The 27184-nt window shown below is 43.6% G+C and overlaps 1 pseudogene; it reads left to right on the plus strand.

Moving 5' to 3' along the window:
• The window catches only part of LOC146196815 (cytochrome P450 3A11-like), a 40013-nt pseudogene that overhangs the window by 6829 nt on the left and 6000 nt on the right, over positions 1-27184 (plus strand).

Consider the following 27184-nt stretch of genomic DNA (forward strand, 5'->3'; position numbering starts at 1 on the left):
TAAAAAACAGCAAAAACACACTTCAACAAGTTTTTTAACATATCAAAATATTTTAGGTCGGTGACGGTTAGCACAAAGCTTGTCTGAATTATGATGGCGGGTTTCAATCAGCTAGAAATATCTAGCAACAAAACTCGTGATGTAGAACTGATGTTAAGATGATGAGCGAAATAATACTTCGATCTGAAAGATTACTTAGAATTTTGCTTTCAAATTTATAGCTACATGGTCCCGTTTATTTCTTTCTACTTCGTGTTTACTACAGCCCCTCCATGAAGTTTTAATAAAGAACTACAAAGAACACGGCCGCGTGTACGGGTAAGCAACATATCACCTTTTTAACCTTTCTATTTTGCTCGGCCGGCTTTTGTTCCTTCTCTTGTAACATAACCGCCAGGTTTGGGTACAAGACTTTCGATGCTATGTGAAAATAATGGTTCTCAAATACTCCCCTTTCATTCTGCAACTTCGAAGTAACATTAGAATAGCTTTCAGAATAATGTTCGGTGGATAAGTAATCGAATTTAAAGTATCGTTTTTAACTGGTTCAAACTGATATATGAGTTAGAAAGACTTCAAATATCTTTATAAAAGAGAAACCTGCAGCCCCTTTTTAATGCTCATCGCTTTAGCATGATTGTTTTATTCTCAGATCTTACCAAGGTACAACGCCAACTCTTGTTGTCGGAGACACGGATCTTTTACGTGAAATCATGATGTCAAAGTCTAAATGTTTCTTAGACAGAGCGGTGAGTCTTTTCTTCTACAGTCGCAAAATACCGCATGCTACCTCGGCGGCACAAAATAAGCGTTATTAAAAAATGACACGCAAAACGCCAAAACTGGTTCTGTCATAATTAGTTTACGATAGGCATTGATTAGGTGACAAAATTTGATGCCTCGAAAAATGTCAGAATAGAAACACTGTTTAATGAATGCCCAAGACGCGCAGCTGTATTCACTAAGGCTTGTTTCACTTTGTTGCAGGAAGCTCAATGGATAGGGAGTGAGGAATGGCGTAAGTCTATTTTCACCCTCTCCGGTGACGAGTGGAAGAAAGCCCGGTCTATTTTTACGCCGGCGCTCACTATCAACCGCATGAAAAAGGTATTGCAGTAGCTGATGTCAGGGGCGAAAGAAAATTGGACTGATTTTGTCCTCTGCCTCTCTTTCTAACTTTACCATTCTGATGGTGTGCCAGTCTCTATACGGTGCTTTATGCACGCATGGTATATTAAATGTGCAGTATACTGTCGGGACAAACGTCACTGAACCGCACGTCTGGTGATTTTGTACTAAAAGCACAACGTAAACGAATTATCACCCTTTTTGTTTTCTCTGGCATACATGGAAGAACTGAAGTCCTCTTTCACACTGACAAGTACGATCCGAGACGGACTACTTTTCGATAAGAAAGTTATGCGCTTTGATTGCAGTTGGCGTGGGATACAGACTTTTATAATAAACTCACGATGCATCGTTTAGTCGAGAATTTCAAATGCCTTGGTGACACCTTTTCCGCTAACCTGTCCTAGGGTAACTGTGTCAAGCATGTTCTCAGCAAAATAAGTCAGATAACTGGTGTAATACGTCGTTTAAAATATATCTTTCCCACACGCATCAAACTTCTGTTTTGTAATTCATTTTTCAATCACACTTGAACTATTGTCAGTTAGTATGGGGAAACACAACATCCACTAATATAGAACACATCCACCTGTTACAAATAAAGCATCTCTGACAGACATATAATGCTTGTTATACTGCTTCGACATCAACTTTCCTTAAGAACTCTGGTCTAATTCCAGCTTACAATCTTTATAGATATCGCTTAAGTCGTATGTATAAGCAGGAAACCCACATGAATGTGAACAATCTACGTAACCTATCCCAATCACAGGACAGAACTCAAAGTTACATCACGAGACATTTCGAAGATTCGTCAGTACCGACGTCGCATTCAAATTACGGGAAACAGTGTCTTAGGTACACAATACTAACACTTATGAATTATTATAGTTCTGTCCGTTTTGACCTTTTCACGGCATCCTACAAAGACCTCCGGGAGATGTATTTGATTTCTTTGTTGTATTGTCTAGCATGCTGATGTTTTCTTTTCCATTTGTAACAATAATTTCTTATGTTGTTCTTGTTTAAATGTTTACTAATGAGTGCTGTTTTTACATAATAATAAATATGTATGTGTATGCGTGTTTTAATGGAGAGTATGTGTATATATGTGATGCTGCCATGCTGCCGAAATAAGGGATTGTGGACTCGTCAAGCTGTCCATGGAGAGCTTTTTTTTCTACAATCCCCGCATCTGTATTTGATGGCAAATAAAAGATTTCATTTCATTTCATAGTACATATATGTCGGCTTAACTTGAAAATTGAAGCATAAATTTTTTATTCGAGTGAAAACAGAGTGGTCCATATATAGGTTTCACGTAACTTCAGTCAAGAATAGAAAAAGAAAAAGCTGCGCTGGCGACCTTCTTGGTCGCCAGCGCAGCTTCCTGAAACCAACGACGTATCGTTTTCCGTCGCCTAACACTAGTCAGAGTGTTTTCTTACATTGCGCTCAATTCGTTAAAAAGTGGAAATAGTTATGAAAAATCTTTAATGAGAAGTTAAGGGCGAGTGCATTTTATTAGGTTGTATACAGAGTTCCCCCTTCATGGATCACTGCCTTGTCGTGGCGGAGGGGCTTGCGAAACTCGATGAAGTCGTGAGCTCTGCTGTGTAGGGCCACCCAAGATAGACAGGTCACGGCAGAGAGTTCTGACAAAATGTGATTCCCTGGAGAAGGTAATGGCAACCCACTCCAGTATTTCCTGCCAAGAAAACCCTATGGCCAGTCACAATACCATTAATGATATGGCGCCGGAAGATGAGCCCCCCAGATTGGAAGGCGTCCCACATGTTACTGGGGATGAACAAAGGGCGATTCCTAGTAGCTCCAGGACAAATGAAGCGGCTGGGCTAAAGCCAAAAGGACGCTCAGTTGTGGATGTGTCGGGAAGCGACCGGAAAGTCCGATGTTGCAAGGAGATGTATCACATAGCAACATGGAATGTAAGATCTATGACGCAAGGTAAACTGGATATCGTCAAGCGAGAAATGGACAGATTGAACATTGATATCTTGGGTATCAGCGAGCTCAAGTGGACCGGAATGGGAGAATTTAACTCCGGCGACCATTATGTCTTTTATTGTGGGCACGAATCCAAGAGAAGGAATGGGGTTGCTCTCATAGTAAACAGAAGAATGGGCAAAGCAGTGCTAGGGTACAACCCCAAAAACGACCGAATGATTTCACTTCGGATCCAAGGTCACCCTTTCAACATAACAGTTATCCAAGTCTATGCACCGACCACTACTGCGGAAGAAGCTGACGTTGAGAGATTTTATGCGGACCTACAATGCCTTTTAGACCGCACCCCATCATCAGACGTCGTTTTTCTCATAGGAGACTGGAATGCTAAGGTAGGGAGTGAAGAAATATCCGGAATTACAGGCAAGTTCGGTCTTGGTGAGCCAAATGAAGCTGGGCAGAGGCTAGTAGAGTTTTGTCAAGAAAACAACCTGACCATAGCGAATACTCATTTTCAACAGCACAAGAGGCGCCTGTACACATGGACTTCACCGGACGGTCTGTACAGGAATCAGATCTATTATATTCTTTTCCGGCAGAGATGGAGAAGCGCTATACAAGCAGTAAAAACAAGGCCTGGGGCCGATTGTGGCACCGATCATCAGCTTCTTGTTGCCAAGATTAAGCTTCAATTGAGGAAAACGCAGAAAACTAGGAGGCCTTTCAGGTATAATCTGGATCAAGTTCCATTAGAATATGCTGTGGAAGTGAGGAATCGATTTCAAGAATTAGATCTAGAAGACAAAGAGCTCGAAGAGATGTGGACTGATGTTCGTGATATAATACAAGAAGTTGCTACTAAGGTAGTTCCAAAGCAAAAGAAATGCAAGAAAGCAAACTGGTTATCTGAAGAGGCTTTGCAAATAGCTGAGGAAAGGAGGATGGCAAAAGTTATGGGGGAAAGAGAAATATACAAGGTTCTCAATGCGGATTTTCAGAATATAGCAAGGAGAGATAAGAATGCCTTCCTGAAAATACAGTGCCAAGCAGTTGAGGACAACAGCCAATTAAGGAACACAAGAGCTCTGCATAAGACAATCAAAGATATCAAAGGAAGCTTCTGTGCTAAGCTGGGCGTGATAAAGGACAAACGAGGCAAGGACCTCACTGAAGCCGCAGAGATAAAGAAGAGGTGGCAGGAATACACAGAAGAACTGTACAAGAGGGACCCGAATGTGCAAACCCAACATAAGACGGTTGTGATCACTGATCTCGAGCCGGGCATCCTGAATAGTGAAGTTGAATGGGCCTTAGCCAGCCTTGCTAAGAACAAAGGTAGCGGAATTGATGGCATTCCAGCTGAGTTGCTTCAAAACCTCAACCATGACGCTGTTAACATTCTGCATACATTATGTCAGAAGATTTGGACAACCCTGCAGTGGCCACAGGATTGGAGGAGGTCAGTTTACATCCCCATTCCAAAGAAAGGCAGTGCCAAAGATTGTTCCAACTACCGCACGATCGCGCTTATTTCGCATGCTAGCAAGGTGATGTTGAAAATCCTCCAAGGTAGGCTGCAGCAGTATGTGGATCGGGAGCTTCCGGACGTGCAAGCTGGGTTTCGCAAGGGCAGAGGAACTAGAGACCAAGTTGCCAACCTTCGCTGGATCATGGAAAAAGCAAGAGAGTTCCAGAAAACCATCTACTTCTGCTTTATTGATAATGCGAAAGTGTTTGACTGCGTAGATCACAGCAGATTGTGGCAAGCTCTCCAAGAGATGGGAGTTTCAATTCACCTCATCTGTCTCCTCAGAAACCTGTATGAAGGGCAAGAGGCCACAGTCAGAACTGGGCATGGTCTTACTGATTAGTTTCCGATTGAGAAAGGAGTGAGGCAAGGCTGCATACTGTCGTCCTGCCTATTTAACCTATATGCAGAGTGCATCATGAGGAAGGCCGGTCTGGACGAGTCTTCAGCTGGAGTGAAGATTGGTGGAAAACGTATCAACAACCTTAGATATGCGGATGGTACCACTTTAATGGCAGAAAGTGAAGCGGGACTCAAGAGACTTCTGATGCGCGTACAAGAAGAGAGTGAGAAGTTTGGGCTTAAACGGAACATTAAAAAGACAAAGATCATGGCGTCTTGCCCTATCAAGTCCTGGAGCATCAGGGGACAAGAAGTGGAAGCTGTGACAGATTTTCTCTTCTTGGGCTCCAAGATTACCTCGGAAGGAGACTGCAGCCATGAAATTAGGAGACGCCTGCTTCTGGGAAAGAGAGAAATGGTTAGCCTTGACCGCCTAGTAAAGAGTAGAGACATTAGTCTGCCAACCAAGATCAGTATAACTCCTGCTATGGTCTTTCCAGTTGTGATGTATGGATGCGAGAGTTGGACTGTGAAAAAGGCTGACCGCCGAAGAATTGACGCGTTTGAATTGTGGTGCATGCGAAGACTCTTGAGAGTTCCTTGGACTGCCAGAAGATCAAATAAGTCAATATTGTCGACCATAAACCCTGACTGCTCATTCGAGGGTCAAATTCTAAAGTTAAAGCTCAGCTACTTTGGTCATGTGATGAGAAGAGAGGAGTCGCTGGAGAAAGATTTGATGTTGGGAAAGGTTGAGGGTCGCCGGAGAAGGGGTAGGCAGCGAACGCGATGGTTAGATGGCATCCTCGAGGCACTGCAGATGAAGTTATGTGATGTTAGGAAGATAGTGAGAGACCGGAAAGCGTGGCGTGACATGTTCAATAGGGTCACGAAGAGTCGGACACGACTGAACGACTGAACTGAACTGATACAGAGTTCAGAAACAACCTACCCAGTTTATTAAGTGATAGCCTCTACAGCTAGTTTCGTCGAAAAGCCGTTGACGTAGTAGTAGTAGTAGTAGTAGTAGTAGTAGTAGTAGTAGTAGTAGGCACCGCATGCCAGAAATAATCGCAAACTGTGTAAAAAAACTATCATGATAATTTCTAGTGAATTTTCTAGTGAATGATGACTGAATGGTGTGTGTTAGGTGATGGCGAGTTAATTTTATAAATGCAATTCATTGAATACTTAATGAAAGAAACGAAATTAAAAAATTGAAAAGGTGGTTCAATTGTTCAAATGCTTTGAACAAAATGCAAAATGACTTATAATGCATAATTAAGAAAATTTTTAGTTTCTTAATTGATCAATTTCTTAACTGAAATGATTGAAAAAATGAAAGCTGGAAAGAGGTGGTTCAAAGGTCCCACATTCCTGCTAAATAAAAATTAGGTTGTTTAACTGATAAATTAATTAACTACAATAATAGGAAAAATGAAAAATGCGTTCAAAGGTGTCAAAACTGCTCCGAATAAAAATGCAATGTTTGCTGAAGCTAAGCAATTGTGCATCAAAACAAATAAAGGTAAACAAAAGAATAAAACATTAAAGCGTTTAAAAAGTGAAAAAAAAAAAAAAACCCTATGGCGTCATACCCTAGCTTAACGGATTAGCCTAAGTGTTCCCCTAACTTTTTTTATTGGCCAACGAAGCTGTACATGGCCATTTTGCCCGGAAATCTATAAGAGTCCGCGAATTATGAAAATATACCACGTGACTGCTTTAAGGCGCTTCCATACCATACCGCAGCGCTCCCAACCACGTTTTTAACGAGCGACGCGTGCGCACTGACCGTGCCCAAGTAAGCATCCGCCGCACATTTAGACGACCTGCACAAGAATACAAATGAAAACGGGGCCTATATCCCTTAAATTACGCAACTTATCGCTTTTCTCTTTTTCTCGTTTTCTCTTTTGGTTTTGTGATAGCGCGACAAAACATCTGTCGTCAGTGGGCTACCCATAACTTATTATCGCACATCATGGCTAGTTATTTTTTGTTAGAGCAGAAAGATAGGTTAGGGTTAGGTTAGTTCAGGTTATGGGATTAACACCTCAAAGCCACCCAGGCTATGCGAGCTGCCGTTGTGGAAGGTTTCGCAAATTTCGACCCCCTGGGGTTCCTTTACATGCACTGACAGCACACAGCCTAGGGGTGCCCAGATTTTTGCCACCATTGAAAAGCGGACACCGCGGCTGGGATTCGATGTCGTGTCCTTGGGTTCGACAGTAGAACGCCTCAACCACTAAACCACTCCGGCGGAGCCTGGCAGAAAAGGCTCAGGAATTTTCTAGACTGTATGTTTTCAAGACTTTCAAGTAGCGCGCACGCTTCGTGCATTCAACGTGCGTTTGGCAGTGCTGTAATACAGCAACGCAAGAGCGCCATATTGAGTTTTTTTTTTTTTTCATGTTTCGCAGAATTTTTATTCACTCCGGAATAGCAGACCAGGAGGAGAGGCGTTGGTAAAACAAACTGAATAGTTTGTTTTTCTGAACACTTCTATAACATAATAAAACGCGTACTTCGGCCTTCACTGAATATCAACGATTTTTCATAATTCATATTATCTGTAAGTATCAATTAGGCGGAATACAAAAACATATTCTGAGAAATGTTACGTGACGGCAAGCTATACGCCATTCATTTCTTGAAGCTGCAGTGCACCGCTTTTTTATTACTATGCTCAAGTTGCGTGAAACACCCTAGAGGCAGCAGGCAGATTGGCTACATCTATAGTATGTATGTTACATATGCACTTACGCAATGATTGTAGCTAATACGGCAGGCTTTCTGGGAGTATTTTTCTTTTGGCGCTCTTGTTCTTTTGTCATGCCTAGTGTATTTGCCGCTCTCCATGGTGGCTTAGTGGTTAGTGTGCCTGGCTGCTTCAGAACGACGACGCAAGTTCAGACTCATTTCCCGCGTTTCCATGGAGACGAAGTACGAAAACCGTACGTTTTCTATGCGATGTCAACGAGCGTTAACTAACTCCAGGGAGTGAAAACTATTTCGAAGCCAGCCACTACGACTCCTGCCACTCGCTTCTTCATTTCTTTACGCATACGTACGCGCGCAGATTGAGGTGTCCACCAAAGATTCAGACCAGGCAATTTGCCTCCCCCCCCCAAAAAAAAAAAATGGGGAGGGGGGGCTGAGGATTGCGAGGGATACCTTATCACTTAAGTTATATTTACCGTTAATGATCCAAAAGCGGTTAAAAATTGTTAGTTTATCTATGCTTTACTTCATTACTTGCGTGTGATAAAAGTGATTGACGTAAAAGCAGCTGCAGACTTCGAATGCAGCGAGAAACCCAATTTGTTATCACCACTCTAAATTGGTGTGCATTATTCAGCAGCGGTGATAATGTGCAAGCATTCACGAAACAATTTTGTGGCTATACATGCTACAGCTCTTCTAACTGCACAGTGAAAGGTTGTTTTCAGCAGCTGTGCGTTTTCATTTTCAGTGTATATATACCTGCGTTGTAAGGATGATATCTGAATTTTTGGGCTAAACATGGCCCGGTGCTTTCTGCGATGTGACTATGGTTCGCTCTAAAGTACATAGGGGAGCTTAAACGACAGGATTCAATCCGAATAAATCCCTTCTCTACCGATTTATCACTATTATTCTTAAATTTTAGGCTGTGATGAAGATGAAGACAATCGCGGAAAGGATGGCATCTCGGATCGAAGAAGAGGCCTTACAAGCGAAGTCATCGAACATTAGCGAGTAAGGACAGTATAGAATGATATAAGATTCGCAAAGTGTACTAATGAAAATTTCAAGTTTGACTTTTTATTGGGGAAAGGACCTACAGTTTTCGAGCATTCTTTTAAAATTTGAATTGCTGTTCAGTGGGGTCTATTTTCCTATTGAGTTCGTATTAAATTTTCCGGATCAAGAATTTTGATCTTTCTATTTATAACTAGCTACAGAGAGTATAGAAGGCAACCAACGCGTCGAGTTGCATTTCAGGCAACCGCGTTGGAGCTCGACGCTTTGTTTTCGACTGAGTAATACGCGGAGTGATCTTAACATAGTCCGCTTGATTCCGTCATGTTGTGTCCTTAATACATTCTCCAATTTGATTGATAAACTTTATTGGGGAAAATTGGGGTTAGGGGTAATGGGTTAGGAAAATTCGGTAAAAAGTTTTACAAAACTATTGTTTACTTGATGTCGGCAAGCATCATTAAAGATTATTTTGGGTATCTTAATTAGCGAATTACAGTACTTTCACTGGCTACCGTAGAGTGATGAGGTTGAGTATCGCGACGGAAAAGAGTATGCGTGCGTTTCCCTTTTCTTTTTTTTCATGGACTTAATATTCAGGCATGTTGTTTTCGACTAAAACCATTTAATCAGTGAAACCTTGAAAACAAATTAACAGCGAAAGAGAAATTTTGCGGAACGCCCTTTAGTGCACCGTTAACGCCGGTGGATAAGTGCAATATAAATAGAGCCCTTAGGTTATGAGCCAAACCTGATTTTATCCTCTATTTTTGCATAGAACCAACATTATTGTTTATTTTTAAATCGAGTTAAACCCCATTGCATTAGTACTTGAGAAAGGGTTTCTTAAGAAGGTAGTCTTTCAGTGCAAAGGGTTGATTGCGCCGGAAGGTAAACAACCATGATTGACGATATTTGCCAAGGGGGTCCTTTCAGTCGCCTGATTACTTAAACTTCCCATTCATGACACGCATAAGTACGAACATTTCTACTACCCGGCCCACATTGGCTTTAGACCAGCTATAGGCACTGAAGGCTGTCTTGGCGTCCTCAGTATTGTCGTCCACCCGCAATCACAATATGTGCACCGTCCTCACCATGGATGTCGAAGAGGCTTATGATAATATCAGTCATGCTGCCATTCAGGATTCAATTGACATGCGCCATTTACCACATAGAGTACGCAACTTTGTAAAATCTTTCCTTGAAGGTAGACAATTTGCAATACGCCTCAATGGCGATGCCATAAGATCATTTGTCTTTCTTCGCGGCGTACCCCATGGATCAGTGTTGTCACCAAGATTATTTATTATTGCATTTATCTCCCTTGCATGGTGGTTATATGAAATTTCTGGTGTTAAATTCTTAATCTACGCAGATGACATCACGGTGTGGAGCAAACACAATGACCTACTGACTCAATCCGCGGCCCTGCAATTAGCTTTAGATATTGCGTCTACATATGCATCTTCCATTGGCCTCGAACTTTCCGCCAGTAAAACTACGTTCATATCAGCCGCCGACCGCTGGGGGCGCCGTAAACTAGCGGCAACACCTATTCGTCTACATCTGTCCGGAACCCCACTTCAGGAAATTTCAACAGTAAAAATATTGGGTTTAACGATTCATGAGTCAGGAACTGAAACTTCATGGCTATTTCAGGCTAAAACATAGTCGTTACAGACTCTGGGTCTGATCAGACGCATTGATCCAAAAACGGGTGGCGCTCGCTCAGATGTTGAAAGACAGTTGGTGCGGGCAGTTGTGCAACCGCGCCTTGTTTATCAAGCCCAATTCCAGCATTTGGCAAGGGCACAATGCGATCGCCTTGAAGCTATAAACCGAGAGGAAATGAGGGTCATCACCTGCCTTCCTCGCATCACACCAATCGTGGCACTAAAAAAAAAAAAACAAACACGCAGCTAAACACAATAGATGAACTGGTGCAGCAACGACGTGATGCACGCAGGCTTAAGGGCTCCCTCTCTCACGCAACGTGCGCTCTGAGAGCTTATTCTTCATCACATGCACTTCTACCACCACCACTGCCAGTTCTTCCTCCTTGGCGTTTTGTACGGCTGAGCGTTAATAAGCCAACCGATTTACGACGGCCTAGAACACAGGAAACGGCGTCGTCACTTCCCGAGTGAATTGTGGAAAAATACGCCCGCTTGCCGCAAGGATCCATTATAATTTACGTCGACGCAAGCATCCAAGCCTGCGAAATGACAACTGCAGTTTACTGCCCTACCAAGTTTTCACTGGACAAGACATCAACGTTTAAACTACCGGTACCCCCATCTTCTTTTTGTGCGGATCTGCTTGCAGTGCAAGAGGCGATTCGCTCTGTGACCGTCATTCCCATGCCTCCCACGGCCCGTAATGTCATACGCACTCATGCCCTCCAGGTGACAAAGCTACTTAGACGGGTTAGTGGTAGCAAAGAAATCTGCTTAAGCACTGTCTAGCGACCACAGCCAATTCGTATTGAATGGACTCCGCGTGACATTTTAAGTGCTCAAAGCCAGGCAGATTCTGCGACCAACCTTTCACCCTCAACCTCGACATCGCCGAACCTCATAAAATTGCGCAATGCTACCCAACTTTTAACAAAAAAGGAACACCTCCGACGCTGTACACGTGCTTTGATACCTCCGTGTACGGTAAGCCTCCCCCGCGGCCTAACTCGTGCAGAGGAGGTGGCGCTTCGGAGGATTAGAGTTGAGGGGGCCCTAATTACACCGGCAGTGATTAGAAAGTGGCCTCAATTTCGACATTGGTATCCACACCCTGGATGCCCCGTCTGCAAACCCAGAAATATAGAAGCTGACATCCATCACCTGCTGTGGGAATGGCCAGCGCTGAAGCCGACGCGGATCCGGCGCCTGGTGGCAGTTGACCTCTCCCCCCAAAATCATCAGTCATATGTCGCTTGGACGCAGGGACCACATCATCGTTCACTCCTCGACTTCATTACATCAGCCAACCACTTTTCATTTATTTGACCACACCCTTCATCGTTCATAGTATTTTATGCCCTGAGGCAATAAACATCGCAAAAAAAGTACGAAAAGCGAGTTTTAGAAAACAAAAGTCAGAACACAGGGACCGAATAAGCATCGACATTGCAACAAGGGTTAAAATGTTAAAATGTCCTGATGCGAAGATTTTTTGGTTTAAATGGCCTTAGCTGCGTTGAATCAATGCTTTTTGCAGTTTGCACAGAAAGGCAAGCAGCACTTGCGCAGATTCCGAAGTGTTGTGTACAAAATGGTAGCTTATGTGACGAAATTATTGCAGGAATAAAAAAAAAAAAGAAAAACATTTGATAGACAGTTTCAAAACAATGTGCTATTTCTGTGTTCTTTGCGAGTTATTGAACTGAGCTTTTAGCGTCAAGGAAAAAGAAAGAACTGCCAGTAGAAAATTGTATTTTTAGGAAAAGTGGGAAACACTGCAACATAGGTATCGAAAAATATTGCTGAGGAAAGACGCTTCAAATTTATTTAAAAAAAATACGAAGTGCAATCACAAAAGATCTTGTTTAGCAGGCGTACACAAAACAGGCGATTCCTTAAATTACGTAGTCTTACATTGTCTCAGTAAAAGTGGAAGAACCAACTAGCGTCTGCTGCAGGCCTTAATTTGGCAAACGTCGGCTTGTGAGCGGCGACTTTGTTACCATTCGCACTGTAGTTACGGGTGTTTTGCTTCGGCACGTTGCGGATGAGAGCGCGCCTGATTATTCCATTAAAATAGTTTCGACATAAACTTAGGACCACTGTATTTAAATACTGCTGCCGCTCTACGATAGAAAGCATCTCAAGGCGATTATGTAGCCCGTGTAACGTGACAGCCTGCAACTACAGTATGCGGATCAATGACTGATTTGATTACTCCGCTTAGAGGGCACCATGGGTCCTTGTGCAGCCACTGTAACGCCAATCACCCCTTCTCTATTTCCTTTTTTCTCTCACTCCTCCTCCGGGATACGTCAGCACAGACATTAGCGAAAATGACAAATGCATTTTAATAGTTGCCACCCTAAATGTTGCCAAGGTGTTATTGTATATTCCATCGGATAGCTGGAATGTAGCCGCAACATGTGTCATAGAGTGGCTTGTACAAAATGCGAGGTACTCGCGTGCTTTGCTGCTTAGACGCTGCCGCAATAAAACGAGCCTTTTTCGCAGGCTGCTTGAAAATGCCTGTCTGGATATCACGGCTGTCCTGAATTACAGCATCGATTTGGACAGTACGAGTGGCAAGAAACATTCAGTGACGAAAAGTATGCATCGCATCTTTATGAGTTCGGCCGGATGGAAGGTCCTCATGTTGTGTACGTAAAGTTTTGCACTGTGATAGTTATCATTAATGACAAATTTTATTGCTTAGCTTATCCAACGTTAGCAAGCTTCGTACTCGGCAACTGAAAACATCCACGTCCATGCATTACGATGCCAATGCTGCGTAGGTAATCCAAATCAGGGCGCGTATCAAAGAGGAAATGGGTCGTGTGACAACAGTGACGACGTAGCTCTTAGGTTATGGCTATAGGGTGCGTTCTTGCCATTACAGCAAGTTCAGCTTACTTGGACTGTGAGTCAACTTCAGTATACTCAGAGATACTGCTGTGCGTGTTTCGATGATAATGGTGTAAACTTCCCACACGTAGAAAAAATTTACTTTTAAACTTTTTCGCTGCTCTCTCCGATTATTTAAAACTGCCATAGAAGAGATCACTCGCTGCGGCAATAAAAACACGGACATGGAAAAGAATAAATGCACAGAACTGAATGATTTAAATAAATCTACTCATACCCAAGTATGTCCTTATACTGGTTGAAATGAGAATATCACGGACATGCCGTCGCAGGTAGGACAGCTACCGGTATCAGTAAACTTCGATGGGAGCCGCAATGTAGACATAACGTCCGCTATGCTGTCGCGTGACCAGTACCAAGTACCGTCGTAAATTAAGTCTTGTTTCAAAGGCGGACAGTGTTATCACGTGACTACAATCAGGCGTCGTCAATAAATTAGTCCCGTTTGAAAAAGAGCTCAGCGCGTTTATCTATTCATTTGCTAGGCCATGAAATCCTGGCACCGTACTGGTCGTCGCAGTTTATAGGCGGTACTTCGCTCCCGGGTCAGGAAATGTGAGGGACAAATAACTTGCGAATAACGAAACTAATAACATAGGGTGTGGAAATAAACGAAGTGCACTACGTTGAAATAACGTAGATATAACGATAGGCTCATAATACAAGATGATGGCTATGCCGCTTTCACCACAAAGGGTGAAAGCGGCATAGCCATCACCTAAAGATATGGTGACTAAAGATATGTACCAATCGTGTACATTCTTAAGGTATTGGTTTCATGCACAAATTTTCAGTGCAGAACTTGTAGACAGTCTTGAAAGGAAGCTGACAGAAATGTTCGCACAAAAGTTCTGCTTATGGTCAAAGTATTTCTTACCGACGTTAAAAAGAACCCTCAAAATTCAAACGCTTACACACGATAGTGGTGCTGTTTCAGAGTCTCAAGTTGTGTCTTAAACATACAGCCGCCTGCCCTCCCTGATAGTACCTTGGGCATGCAGTGGGCAGGAGACATGCGCCACAAGTGGGGACGTGGTGGGTTCATCTTAAGGCCGCTAAGTAAAGTTGCGTAAATTGTACCCTAGTGTAAGCATTTGGGCTAGCTGTGTTTCAGGATGATGCGCAAGTGACGAATTGGATTTTCATTTTCCTCTTTAATAAATTAATCCAAAGTAAAATCCTGAGTATTTACTCGTTAAGTCAATTAGAGTGACAAAAGAACGCTTACTTATTACTTTCACTGCGCTATATAGGACACTATATTTTCGTTAAACACTTGTTTATATTTATCCGGGACGCATGACATATTGATATAGGACACTATATTTTCGTTAAACACTTGTTTATATTTATCCGGGACGCATGACATATTGGATATGATGGAGCTATCAAATGTATACTAATACAGATCGAAAATTGGAATGCTAGGAGAACTGTAAATGGTGTTTCAGATGGCTCAACGTTTTGAAGATAATCCACTTGTAGTAGCGTAATGCAATGAAATAGCTATCACGCAAAACAGGCCACTGTGGTTGGCTTTCCAGACGTCAAACGTTCACTTGAAACTAAGCCGCGTATATAATCTGAGACTTTCTAACAGAACGAGGACCAAATATTCGAGGTAAGAGTGCCTAAATGGCAAGGGCTAATAGTACGGAGGACGTGAACATAAAAAGAGGTTTATGGCGAGGGTATTCAGTTTTTATGGGACCAAGATGAAAGTCTTGGTAGGGGACAGTAAATGCGGGTTTTATTTAGCGGAATGTGTACAAACGCTGAAAAAATTAAATTTGTTTTGTTTGTGGACGCGGATGATGTGGTACAGTTTTAAAACAGCTAAAGCGAGCTACATCCCTCAGATATGCCTAGGAAGAAAGCAGCATTCGTTGGATTTGAATTCAATACCGAAAACTCTATCGGTGTGTGGTATTTGTGAGAAAAATCTTGATGCAGAGAGATGAACTGCTGCGCTTAAAGAACTACAAACGTTCATGATGACGAAAAAGAAAAAAAAAAGAAAAAGAATGTTTAAAGACCCATGAACACCATGTCAAGGCGGATGGAAATATTAGCGCGGAAAAAATGCAGCATTAGGCATTAGGAATATTCAGTAAATAAGAAGTGTCACGAGGCCTTTGTAAGGACGAAATAGTTGCGGAGTGACATTTGCGATCGCGGTACTGTACATAAAGCAAGAAATGGTACAAAAAATGAAGATTAATGAAAGAACACCGAACAGATAAGCTCCAGGGGATCATAGAAAGTTAAATAGCGAAGCTGTGTTGAGAGGATATGGTTCACCACCCTTTGAGGCACTGCACGCAAAGGCCAGTGCAACATTTGAGGAGAGAATAAAAAAAAATATGAATGAGAGAAAAAGCGGGGTCAAGGTCGCCAGAAATTTATCGGGTAGGAATGCGAACGCGGGGTAGATAACAATGGCTAGAAAGTTTACATTAGGCTACGCCAGTATCACAAGGAATAATGAAGTTAATACAAATATCAAAAAGAAAGTTCACGAAATCACGCCAGCTAACCGAAGGCAAGAAATCGCAGCAATGAAAAAAATTGTATCATAAATTATTGCATGGTTTTAGAGCAAGTAGTAGGAAAAACGGAAAAGAAACGCTGAATTGTAACTTAAAAGGCAGTTAATGTCCTTCTTTTTAAGATTGCATCGAGTTCTCTTAAAATCAGGCAATATATAGAAATAAGTATGAACAGGAAGGTGGTGTTCGGGTATCATGTGGGGGCATTGTGGAATGCGTTAACATGTTCTGGGTTACCCTAAAGCGAGACATGCCTGTGTCGAATATGACGACATACGTAGTTTTCCAGTTGTTCTGACGTTTAGAGACATGAAAAACAGAATTAACATCCCACTAAGTATAGAGACTCGGAAAGGGAGACGGGAGTAGGGGAGTTTGAAAGGAAAATTTTGAATAGCATGGAACCGCAACGAATCAAAGGAATATAGAATAAAATGCCAAAAATTTCCGCATGCCATTTAACACAGCTAGGTGATGTTTCGTGCGCAGAAAACTAAGCCGAGTGCGGTACCTTGTAAAATTCTGCTTCATCTTTATTCCGCAGTTATGACACCCTGCCTCTACAAAATATTACAGCCTGGCTTTTTGAATAAATCAAGCACCAAAGGGTTCAAGGCCTTCGTTTCGCACCTAATAGAACAACGGAAGTCCATGAACAAGGTAAAGCACTCATAGGCACAAGCCAATGATAGAAGGTACAATTACACAAGCTGGTTACATGAGTTACTGCGACAACGGATGGCACTGGCTAACTCCAACGGGGGCATAAGAAGGTTGTTACGTGTTTTATTGAGTCGCTGAGTCACGGGACTGGTACTAATCAAGGAAACAAAAGAACGGGTTTAGGTAGAAGTGAATGCGGAAGAAAAAAAAACAACATGTGGCATGCTTTTGACAACAGTCATAAGTTTCGCGTGCTGAACTGAGAAATAGCGAGAGAGTACATTTCATTACACAGCTTTTGGGCCAGCCGCTAGCAGGCTTGACACGTAAATATAAGGTGGTCTTGGAACTCGCCCGAGGGAAGGCAAGCGTTCCATGAACTAAGAGGTGGGTATGGGAAATGGGGCGATATTATGGCTAATGGATATTCGCAGAGACAGGAAAGGAGGATTGAGGTAAAGTTCTAGACCGTGAGAACACAAAGTTGTGACCCGATGATGGTACATATGATTGAAGTTCTATACCGTGGGAACACAAAGTTGTGACTCGATGATGGTACATATATGTTCTACCCAATGTACATACAATTTTGAATGTAATTTCGCGCAGGAGAAAAATAAATTAGGCTGGGACTTCGGGATAGGGGTATGGAACGGCCCTATAATTTCTCGAACATAGTGAATGTCGATTTATTTCCGATATATAAGGGAAGGGAAGCGGATGTGTTCGGTGTAATGATTCATGGGTGAGCTGATCTGTCGGCTTATCCAGTCACGACAATAAGCCCATTTAATACCATCCGGAGTGGGGAAATGCTCAGTGAATGTGTCCATCAGTTCAATACGAAGCTGTGCGAGAATGTTTCCATATTTTAATAGCTCAGGTAGCTGCCGGAGAATAAGGGTGAACAACCTGCTCGCGCGATTCAAAGGTCGACCTCAAAGCCTATTTCTATACTCATCTATTATTCTGAATATTTTGCAATGGGAGTTCAAAAGGGGAGAGGAGGGCGGGCGCAACGTTTCTGTGAGGATGGTTTAAACCATGGGTAACGGTTGTACATGCCTCTTGCACTTATGGCATGCGTAAGGCATCGATTTAAACGAGAGTATGGTCCGGACAGGGATCATGATGAGTAGCTTGTGCCTATACGTCAGCCCTCGTACTTGGTGCGGTGAACATTGCGTGGTAGAGGGCTACGTGGATGTTTGAATTTGGGAGGGTGTCCCTTGGGATATACGGAAGGTGCAAGGAAATGATTCCTGCTTACTGAAGTAGCCATATCCCTGTTTTTAGATAGACAGGAGAGCTATATGTTTATTGATATACGCGAAGTCCCGCAAACCACAGAAATAGGAGAATGCTATAGAAATGACAACTGAACGTTTTGATGGCAAGGTGGAGGACAACTCAATATGAAAGGAATTTAGCATATAGCTCGATCCGAGTGCAGGTTTTCGTCATTGATTATTTTCTCTGCATGGACGGATAAGGAGAATTCTGCTTAGGGCCAGTGCATGGATTAGCTGTCGAACCCGACCTTCGTGCTGATCGGCACGAAGTGAAGCGAATGCATTCTGCTTGTAGGATTTTCATTGCAGATGAATCCCAATGTTCGATATGAGGTTACTGGATGAATGTCTTTCTGTGCCATGCGCCGTCTATTTCTCCTATTTCTTGGTTATATTGTTATTGTTTGTTGAGTGTCAGAAGTAGAAGTTCAAACCTATCCAGCTACACTGTTAGCCCTGTAGTGAAAATGTAGGGCTATGCCAGCTAGTAGAAATAGTTCAAAGTCCCCGGGTGTGCCCCTGTTGTGCCCCACGAGGAAGAGGTCGTCCGCTTTGAACGCATGCGATTTACGTTGCAAATAGTGGCGGCATTTTTCCTAGTTATTTGGATAGAGGTGCAGTAAGTTCGTTTCGTTTATAATGGCGTTTAACGTCCCAAGCGATTCAGCCTATGAGCGACACCACAGTGGAAGGCTCCGGATACTTTGACCACCTGGGGTTCTTTAATGTGTGATGGCATCACGCAACACGCGGGCGCCTCGCTTTCCGCTTCCATCGAAACGCGGCCGCCGCGACCGGGATTTAATCCTACATCCTTTAGCTCAGCAGTAAAGCGCCCTAACCGCTGATCCACCGTAGCGGCGGATGTGGTAAGTGGGCCTGCAAACACTACCCAAACCCTAAATCCTTCCCTTCAGACCTATGAAGCTGCGCTGCTCAGCTAGCAACTGGGTGACCGACTTCGCTTGGGGGAACAAGCCCGCGGGCAGCGGACCTCAGCACAGGGGCCCTGTACTATGCGCCCATATCGTCTGCGGCACCTTTTTATTTTATTCCTACTATTTTTTTATTCTGCTAAAGGCTCTCCGCATAAAAAACAAAAAACAAACGGAGTGCCTGCAGGAAAGAGGAAAAAGGGAAAGGTAAAACAAAACTTGAATGACAGTGGATGCACGAGAGAAACAGGGTGGATCCTAATCGCCAACTGCGTAAGTGTAAACGAGGGCATGCTTACGCACTCTTCTCCTTCACGAGCAATCTTTATCGCCTTGATTATCTCTCTAAAACATTGATCTCTGTGTAAAGCCACAATACTACTTTCTTTTGTTGACGATGCACGTATGGCTTGCTACGACGTTTTGTCGATTCATTTCCACATGTAAGGCAGTGCAAGTTGAGGTAGCTTTAGTTAACGTAAGCTCTTGTTTTCTTTAACTGAAAAGCAAACAGCTGAAAAGACGAAGACAGGAGCAAGAGAATCACAGGACGAGCGCTGTCCTGCGCTGTTTTTTTGAGTCCGCGGTGTTTATTCACTTGTCTGTCTGTCCAGTGTATTCGCTCCGGCAGGATAGCGGCAATTCTTGCTGTGATGGCCGCTTTTCGATGGAGGCGAAAAAGCATGGCACCCGTGTGCTGTGCGATGTCAGTGCACGCTAAAGAAATGAAAGTGGTAGAAATTTGCGGAGGCCTTCATTACGGCGTCTCTCATTGGCTCAGTCGCTTTGGGACGGAATCCAAAAGGGGTTCCGGCAAAGAAAAAAAATTAACCTGGAAAAGGTTAATAACATAGAACACGGCTAGTAGCTTAGGTACATAACCATATTGTTTAGATCCTCAGCAATCGCTGCCTGCGTAATGCTTAAAGAACCATGAGTGTCATCGTTTATTTACTGATTGTCAGTTTCACTGAAATTTTCCCACTGGCATTCCTTTTAAATTGCGTTTTCTCTCGGGAGCGATCATAACCAAAAATTTAGCTTCCATGTTGCATATGAAACTGCACCGTCAAGAAGCTACATTTTCAATTAACAGAAACACACCCGGCGAATGTTTCGTTATGCACAAGATTACGTCATCACGCATAATACTAATCTACCCTCTCTATATATATAGAGAGAGGGTATTCGTGTTTGTGGTGTCTTTCTTCTATGGTCGTCCTTATCGTGCTACCTCTGTAGTCTAGGTTGTGTCACCAGCCAGCCCTGCAAGTAGTTTTATTGTACTAATATACGAGTATTTGCATCTGTTGATGTGATCTTGTTTAATGTTATGATATGCTCGATATCCCATTGGTTGCATCCTTCAATTTCTGCGCAGCAAGAAGACGATTTCTTACAGCTGTTCATGGACGCCGACTACGAATGGGAGAACTCTGAAGAGACTAGAGTCCAAAGAGCCGAAAAACGAAGTGAGAGCCCAGAACAATTTCTATAGTAACTCAAATGAGTTTGTTCAGTTAGAGGGTTGGTGTGCAACAGATATTAAATTACAACAATGCGACACCGAGAAGTAAATAAAAAATAACAACACTTGATCTCTTAATTTTATTCGATAATGCAGTCTACATGGGTGACGATAACGCTATTGTTCACTTTATGGAACGAAAAGAATGTTGCAGCTGACCGCGTAGTTGTATAAGGATTTTACATAATACTTATGAGAAGATCTCATAGCTCTGTGAGTCCTTCGTGCCTCATTTTTATTGCTACTGTGTTCGTGTTTTGCTTGTTATGGTTCGTTTTTGAACACAATAGATCAAAAGACAAATAAGCGCATAGGATTAACTACTGTGTTGAAACTGAGAAAACATCAGTATACGACAGTACTGCACAAAGAGTTGTTTTGCTGTACTGCCTGCATTCACGGACGAAACTGCTTTAAAAATTAAGACTGGGAGCTGATTCTCCCTTCTATGAAGCTGCAAAAGAAGGAAAAAAAAAAAGAAAACAACAGACGTGGATAGCAAAGTAGAGGCCCTTAAATATTGTTCGAGGGCAGCTCAAGACAAAGCCACATAGCTCAAGAGCAAATATCATGAGACGTCAAGGGACATTGCTTGCTGAGTTTGCAGAGATGACTGTCAACGAGATAACTGCCCAAGGAATATTGCTCTTCATTGCCGGCGTGGAAGGTGCCTCCTCGGCACTGACGAAGACCGCCTATTATTTGGCTCTTCACCAAGAACACCAGGACAGGGTCCTCGCTGAAATAGACAAGGCTTTGTCACAGGTATGCACATAGTGTGGCGTGGAACTGCAGCAGGGTTGTAAAAGACTAAATATAAATAAAATGACGCCAGTTTAACTTTTGACAGTGTTTAAGGCACTACGAGTTGGATGTGATATGCTCTCCTGAGCAACAAAGCGAATGAAGCGAGTTTGGTGATAGCATGTGAACAATAAAGTATATTCACGATCTCTGCAACCGGGAACACTGGCGTGCACAGTTGCATAGTTTAAACTGAGTGTCCCGTCTGTATCTGTCTTTGCTCTTATTCGTGTTCCTGCAGAAAAGAGAGCAATCAATCATGCAGAGAATGCATACGAAAGACAGACAGACAGAGAGAGAGAGAGAGAGAGTGAGTGAGTGAGTGAGTGAGTGAGCAGATATGTGATATTACGAGTGCCTCACGTGTGATGAGCTGAGTCTGAAAAAGGCAGCAGAGCGTCGATGCATAACTGTAAGCTTCTTTCTATATATGTAACAGGAATAATTGATTATGCATTGTTAATCAGTCTAAAACGCACACGCAAGAAAAACAAACGTATGAGTACAACACTGCACTTGTCTGTTTCCTTGTCCTGTAAACGCTTGTATCTTAGATCATGCTGTGGTGCATTGTTATGATGTAAGTTTAAAAGTAGAATTTCATTAGAAGATCATTTTTATGAAAACTTTCAGACATAATTTTCTGAAGAGCACGTTGATATTAAGAGCTTTGCGGGTGGAAACAATTTTAAATGTGAAGCACGTTTGGAATACAATACTGCTAAGACTCTCTAACGAACTTATTGATTGCAGTGTTCTACCCTTCTGATGAGTATGTAAATGACGGCTTTATGATTTGATCATTTCTTTCACAAGTATTAAAAACTTACATGAAAACCAGCGGGATGCGTTTTTAATTGATTATTTTTTAAATATTTTTAGATACTGTTCTTACCATATTGATGGCAATGATCTACTCTTCCGGGGTGTAGCAAAATATTGGTTTCAAAGCTTGCCCGGTGCTCTCAACGAGCAAGAACAGCCACAGGAAAACGATGGGGGCTCTGATGGCAATAAATAGCATTAAACTGCAGGCGTGTGGAAGAGGTATCCTTGGATGTAAGGACTGTAATATATGTTTGTAAACAAATTCCCATTAAAGAATTGTCTTTCCGAGACTGTCTCGTTGACCTGAAAATCAGAAGTTTTTACCATTCGTATGTGTTATGTACCTGGCCCTTACGTTCTACTTACGTGTTCAATGGAAGCGATACAAAATATTTTATAAACTGCTACATCATTTAGATCTTAATCTGAGCTAGTTGGTTCATGCCAAAGGAGAAATGACAGCCAAGCGGGTATGGCATGAGGCTAGTCGCGTTGTAGTCTCATGTTCTCTTTGTTTTGTGGCGTTCCCCATTTGGCTGCCCCTTTGAATTTTGCTGCACTACTAATCCAAATTACATCAGGTAAAGGACGAAAAAGCAAGCTGTTTTTGTTGCTTTTAGAGATAGCCAACTTTATTGAAACTGGAAACAGAACTTAATGCCCAGTTTTTTTTATACAGGGCGAAGTAACGTATGATGCTCTTCAGGAGATGCCTTTCCTGGAAGCTTCAATAAAGGAAACGATGCGTCTAGACACGCCTGATTCCGTGTGAGCGTATATTTTTGCCACTTGTTTCCTGTAAAAATAGCAGCATGCGGCAATATTATATTATATTTTTTTTTTTCAAAAACAAGTCTACATTGCTTTTTTATTGTTATTGTTGGCCAGTAATGCACAAGAACAAAAAGTAGCTGACTAGCCACCTAAGTACGCGCGGCAAGCTATTGTTATTACACCTGCAGCATTCTTCTCTGGCACAACAGCAAGCTGTTGATGTCAAGAACAGCTTGTCTATACATACATCTAGGCGATGATGTTATCGGAGGGAGAAGGATATCTCCCCGATATTGATTAAAATACGGACAGCCCCATTAAGCCAAGTTTAAAAGCCTGTAAACCTGGCGCATTATGCTAAAAACCTGCTGTTTATCATTATTTAGAAGAAATCTTAGATTTACACTGCGCTTGGCAAAGTGCGGCGGTGTCGCAACAGTGGCAAGGCAAACTAAGTGCTGATGAACTATTCTCTTCATGTATTACCTCGAAGAGCGATCATAGACCAAAAAGTAGAAGAAAAAAAATTTGTCATCCCCTTAGCAAGGTTCTCGTTGTTCAAACAACCACTGAGCACCAGCATGCCTTTCAAGTACTGCGTAGCTATGCTACCGAACCGGTGTTCAAGTGCATTTCATCTTTAACGTGAGCCAGTAAAACAGCCACTGTTCTCAAAGGATTGGACGGTTGGTTTGCGGGGTTTAACATCCGAGAGCGACTCAGGCTATGAGAGCACCGTAGTGGAGGGCTTGGAATTTCGACCACCTCAGGTTCTTTAACGTGCACTGACATCTCACAGCACACGGGCGCATAGCTTTTCGCCTGCACGGAAAAGCGGTCACCGAGGCCGGGATTCGATCCCGCATCCTTGGACCCAGTAGTAGAGCGCCGTAACCACTGCACCACCCCAGCAGGGTGTTATGAATGGTTTAGTGACATTTCTGACTTGTGTATGCTCCGGAATGAATGAGTTAAAATTTAGTCTCACAGTGACGAAATAAAAAAGCTGATGACGAGAGAGGGAGTCAAAGCGAGCCCAGCGAACGAATTGCGCAACGCGATCAAGTGGAGATGACACATAGGGAGAGAAATGAAGCAAACTAGATTAGAGAAGGAACTAAAATTACAAATAATGCACCTATTAATAAAGAGGCAGATTCCTCGAGATATGCTATAAACAAAAAGCACTTAAAGATAATGTAAAGGGGGATAGTGATGCTCGCTATCCCTTTTGAACAAGAAGACCACGGTATCAACCACGTGGTCAAGCAAAAAAAAAAAAAAAGAAAAAGATGAGCAGAACATGTTGACCGCAAAGCTTCAGACACTCAAAGAGTCATTTGAGGCCCGACAGGACAACGTATTCGCAATTGAGTCTAAGGCCACCAATGTTTAAGACGGCGCTTTTTCCAATCGAGCGCCGCGCTTCTGTCCCGAATCTCTTTAAAAACAATTGTGGCCGATAATGAATCCCTGTTGGCCCGAGGTTGAACTGCGGTACAACCTATTACCACATGCTGCCGTATTTATTTCTCTCCACCGCAAAGCGGGTAATTCGTCGGTATATGAAGCATGCTCGCCACGTTCCTGTTCTTAGAGCACCACATGCAGCGTGCCCATGCCAACAGCCCACTTCCTCTTGTGCCTTCATAGCAGTGTACCTTCGCAATTCACTGCTGCCATTCTGCCACTGATCGTGCAGCATCAGGGTGGACATTTTTTCCGCTTGTATTCATCGGGCTGTCTTTGCTTGCCGCACTTGTTCACGAAATTGCATACTTGAATCTAACAGATGATGGCGTTAACGATTTGGGAGCCTCTGAAATGCAAGTGCTGCGCTTGAGAACCGCCGGTGATGCCTTCAATGGTCGTACTTCCAAAGACGCTTGTGTTGCAATTGTGTTCTTTACGATTCAGCCCTTCTTCGTGACGTAGTTCGTTGATTGGACAATACTGGCGGGCTTGCGCATGTTCAAAATGTGGTTCATTTGCCACTACTGGGCGTAGCAGAAATTTCTGTGCAACGGCTAACGACTGGCGTCGCAGCTGATTCACACTAATAGAAGGAAACCAAACATGCATCTCAATGCATTAGCAACGACAAGAGTTTTCATTTATAATTTTAAGACAGGGACATATTCTAAGCGAGTAGTTTAACCTTCCTCTGTCAACATACCCGGCAGGATAGAACAGAAGAAATGTGTTTGCAGAAGTATTGTATAAGACTACACGAATAATTTTTGAAGCGATAAGTGATTCTACTTAAAATGATTATCTGCGTAGAATACTGCAATAAAACCAACCTGGACACAGGTGCTCAGCAACTACCTAACTCTCTTCACATAATGTCATTTGCAGGATAATGCGTCTCTGCACTGAGGAGACCACGGTGGGTGGCGTCAACTTCAAGCCTGGCATGGGCGTGGACATCCCTTTCGTGGCTATCCACCATGACCCGGAATATTTTCCCGAGCCGGAAAAGTTCAAACCAGAGAGGTACGAACCTGACTTGCCATTATGTGTGACAGATACTTTCAGTAGAAGGCCTCGAAGGAAAAGCCCCGGCGACCCTTGCGACTGCGTGAAGCAGCTTAATGATTGCGGCGCTAATTGAGAAGTAACGCCTCATGGCACTATTTACACATCGACCAGTTTCTCGGGTGTAAGGCTCGACCCTTTCGAAGACATAATTTTGGTTTGATGCTCCAGCTGACATTTACTACGCGGCTGCCATTGCATTCCCATAAGTATAATTTCTGTTGTTTCCGACTGACAGCGCTGTCAATCTTTGAACGCTGGAACCCACCGATGCTTCTGTACGGTCGCGGCCACTTCCCGCGAGCTTCTGACTTCCTTTCCGTGGCCTGAGGGCAACCATGGCCGACCGAGTGACTTATCACCGTCACTCATTTACGGCTTTGCTTTGACAAGATTGCTACGAAGATGACGAAGCGGGCAGTGGCGCGGGGCGGTGCGCTCGCGCCAGGTCCGCTGGCCACTAAAGCATATTTCATCGTTATGTCATCATGTCATTCTGTTCCTGTTGTGTCGCCGTGTTCCATCGCTTGTCATACCACCACGCAACATTTGGTTGGAGGTGCGGTCCATCCCCATTCACGCCTTGCACCATCGAAGCCAACCGTACGCCGGTGCCAAGAGCCCGTGGAGATCGCCGCCCAGCTTTGCCCCAGCCCTTTGTGCTAAGACCCGACCAGCCGCTCTCCCCAGCCCCGTCCCCAGCCCTGACCACAACACACGATGACCAGGAAGAGCCCAAAGCCGACCCGATCGACCCGACCGACCCCACGACGAAGCGATCTCACGACCACTCGAGCGAAGACAGCACCCCCGCCCAAGCCGTTCGGTGTGTCCATGAGCCTTGGCCTTCGGCAAACGGTGAACATAAGACAAGCATTCATCCCATCTTCGTATTCATTGCGGTGTCCAGCGTTTCATGTCCTAATCTTGTGTCTGTGTTCATCGTCACTTCATGCAATGGATTTCTAGCAATCGATCGGGACGATCGCTCGGTGGCCCCAGGTAGTGCTACGAAGATGACGAAGCGGGTAGTGGCGCGGGGCGGAGCGCTCGCGTCAGGCCCGCTGGCCATTGAAGCATATTTCATCGTCATGTCATCACGTCGTTCTGTTTCTGTTGTGTCGCCGTGTTCCATCGCTTTTCATGCCACCATAGCACGCATAGCACGTGGTCGCCCTATAGTGAGGCCCGGAGACAAATTCCTCCGAGCTAGCGCAAGTTTCGTAGCTTTACGCTTCGTGTCGGCTGCACCTAGAGGGGTCAGTCCAACCAGTGCCTACTCGCGTTCGTCTACATGGCGTTATGTTACCTACAGGAGGTAGAGTCTACCTACGCGGGTTTCAGTCAGTTCCAGCATGAGTACCTGATTACGCACTCTCGTGAAGTGGCCCAGTGGTCACTGCGAAAGAGATGAATGCACTGCCGCGGAGAGACCCACACCAACTTCGGCGCGCAAGCAGCGCCCATATCCCTCAATTTGCCCTTAGCGCGCGCAGCGAAGCCTACAAGTTCTTGAGCGCCTCCGCGACGGGGAAGCTGAGAGCTTGTGTATCGCTGGAGGACCCGTAAATAAACGCCTAAAAGAACTAGAGGCCTGCTTCCTTGCCACGACCAGTCTCTTAGAGGCTGAGGTTAAGTCCACAGCAGCGGCTCACCTGTGTGTGTGTGTGTGTGTGTGTGTGTGTGTGTTGTTGTTGATGATGATGATGACGATGATGGCTGATTCAGCTCAAGCGGAAGCCGGACACTAGTTGGTTTCTGGCCTAACTCACCGTTAGAAAAATCGACTAGTTTTATCGCTGCAAAAAAAAAGGGGGGGGGGGACATCTGAAATAGCTTCATCGCTTGTGCGACAAAAGACTAAATTGAGTATCCGTAAGTAATTGTGGTCATAACTGCGAGCTGTTAATAGCAGGCTCCACAAGGTCACTTAAGATCGGAAAGACGGTCAGTTGAAAA

The sequence above is a fragment of the Amblyomma maculatum genome, chromosome 3, assembly GCF_055883805.1.
Source record: "Amblyomma maculatum isolate TAMU_Amacu chromosome 3, ASM5588380v1, whole genome shotgun sequence".
Classification (NCBI taxonomy): Eukaryota; Metazoa; Arthropoda; class Arachnida; order Ixodida; family Ixodidae; genus Amblyomma; species Amblyomma maculatum.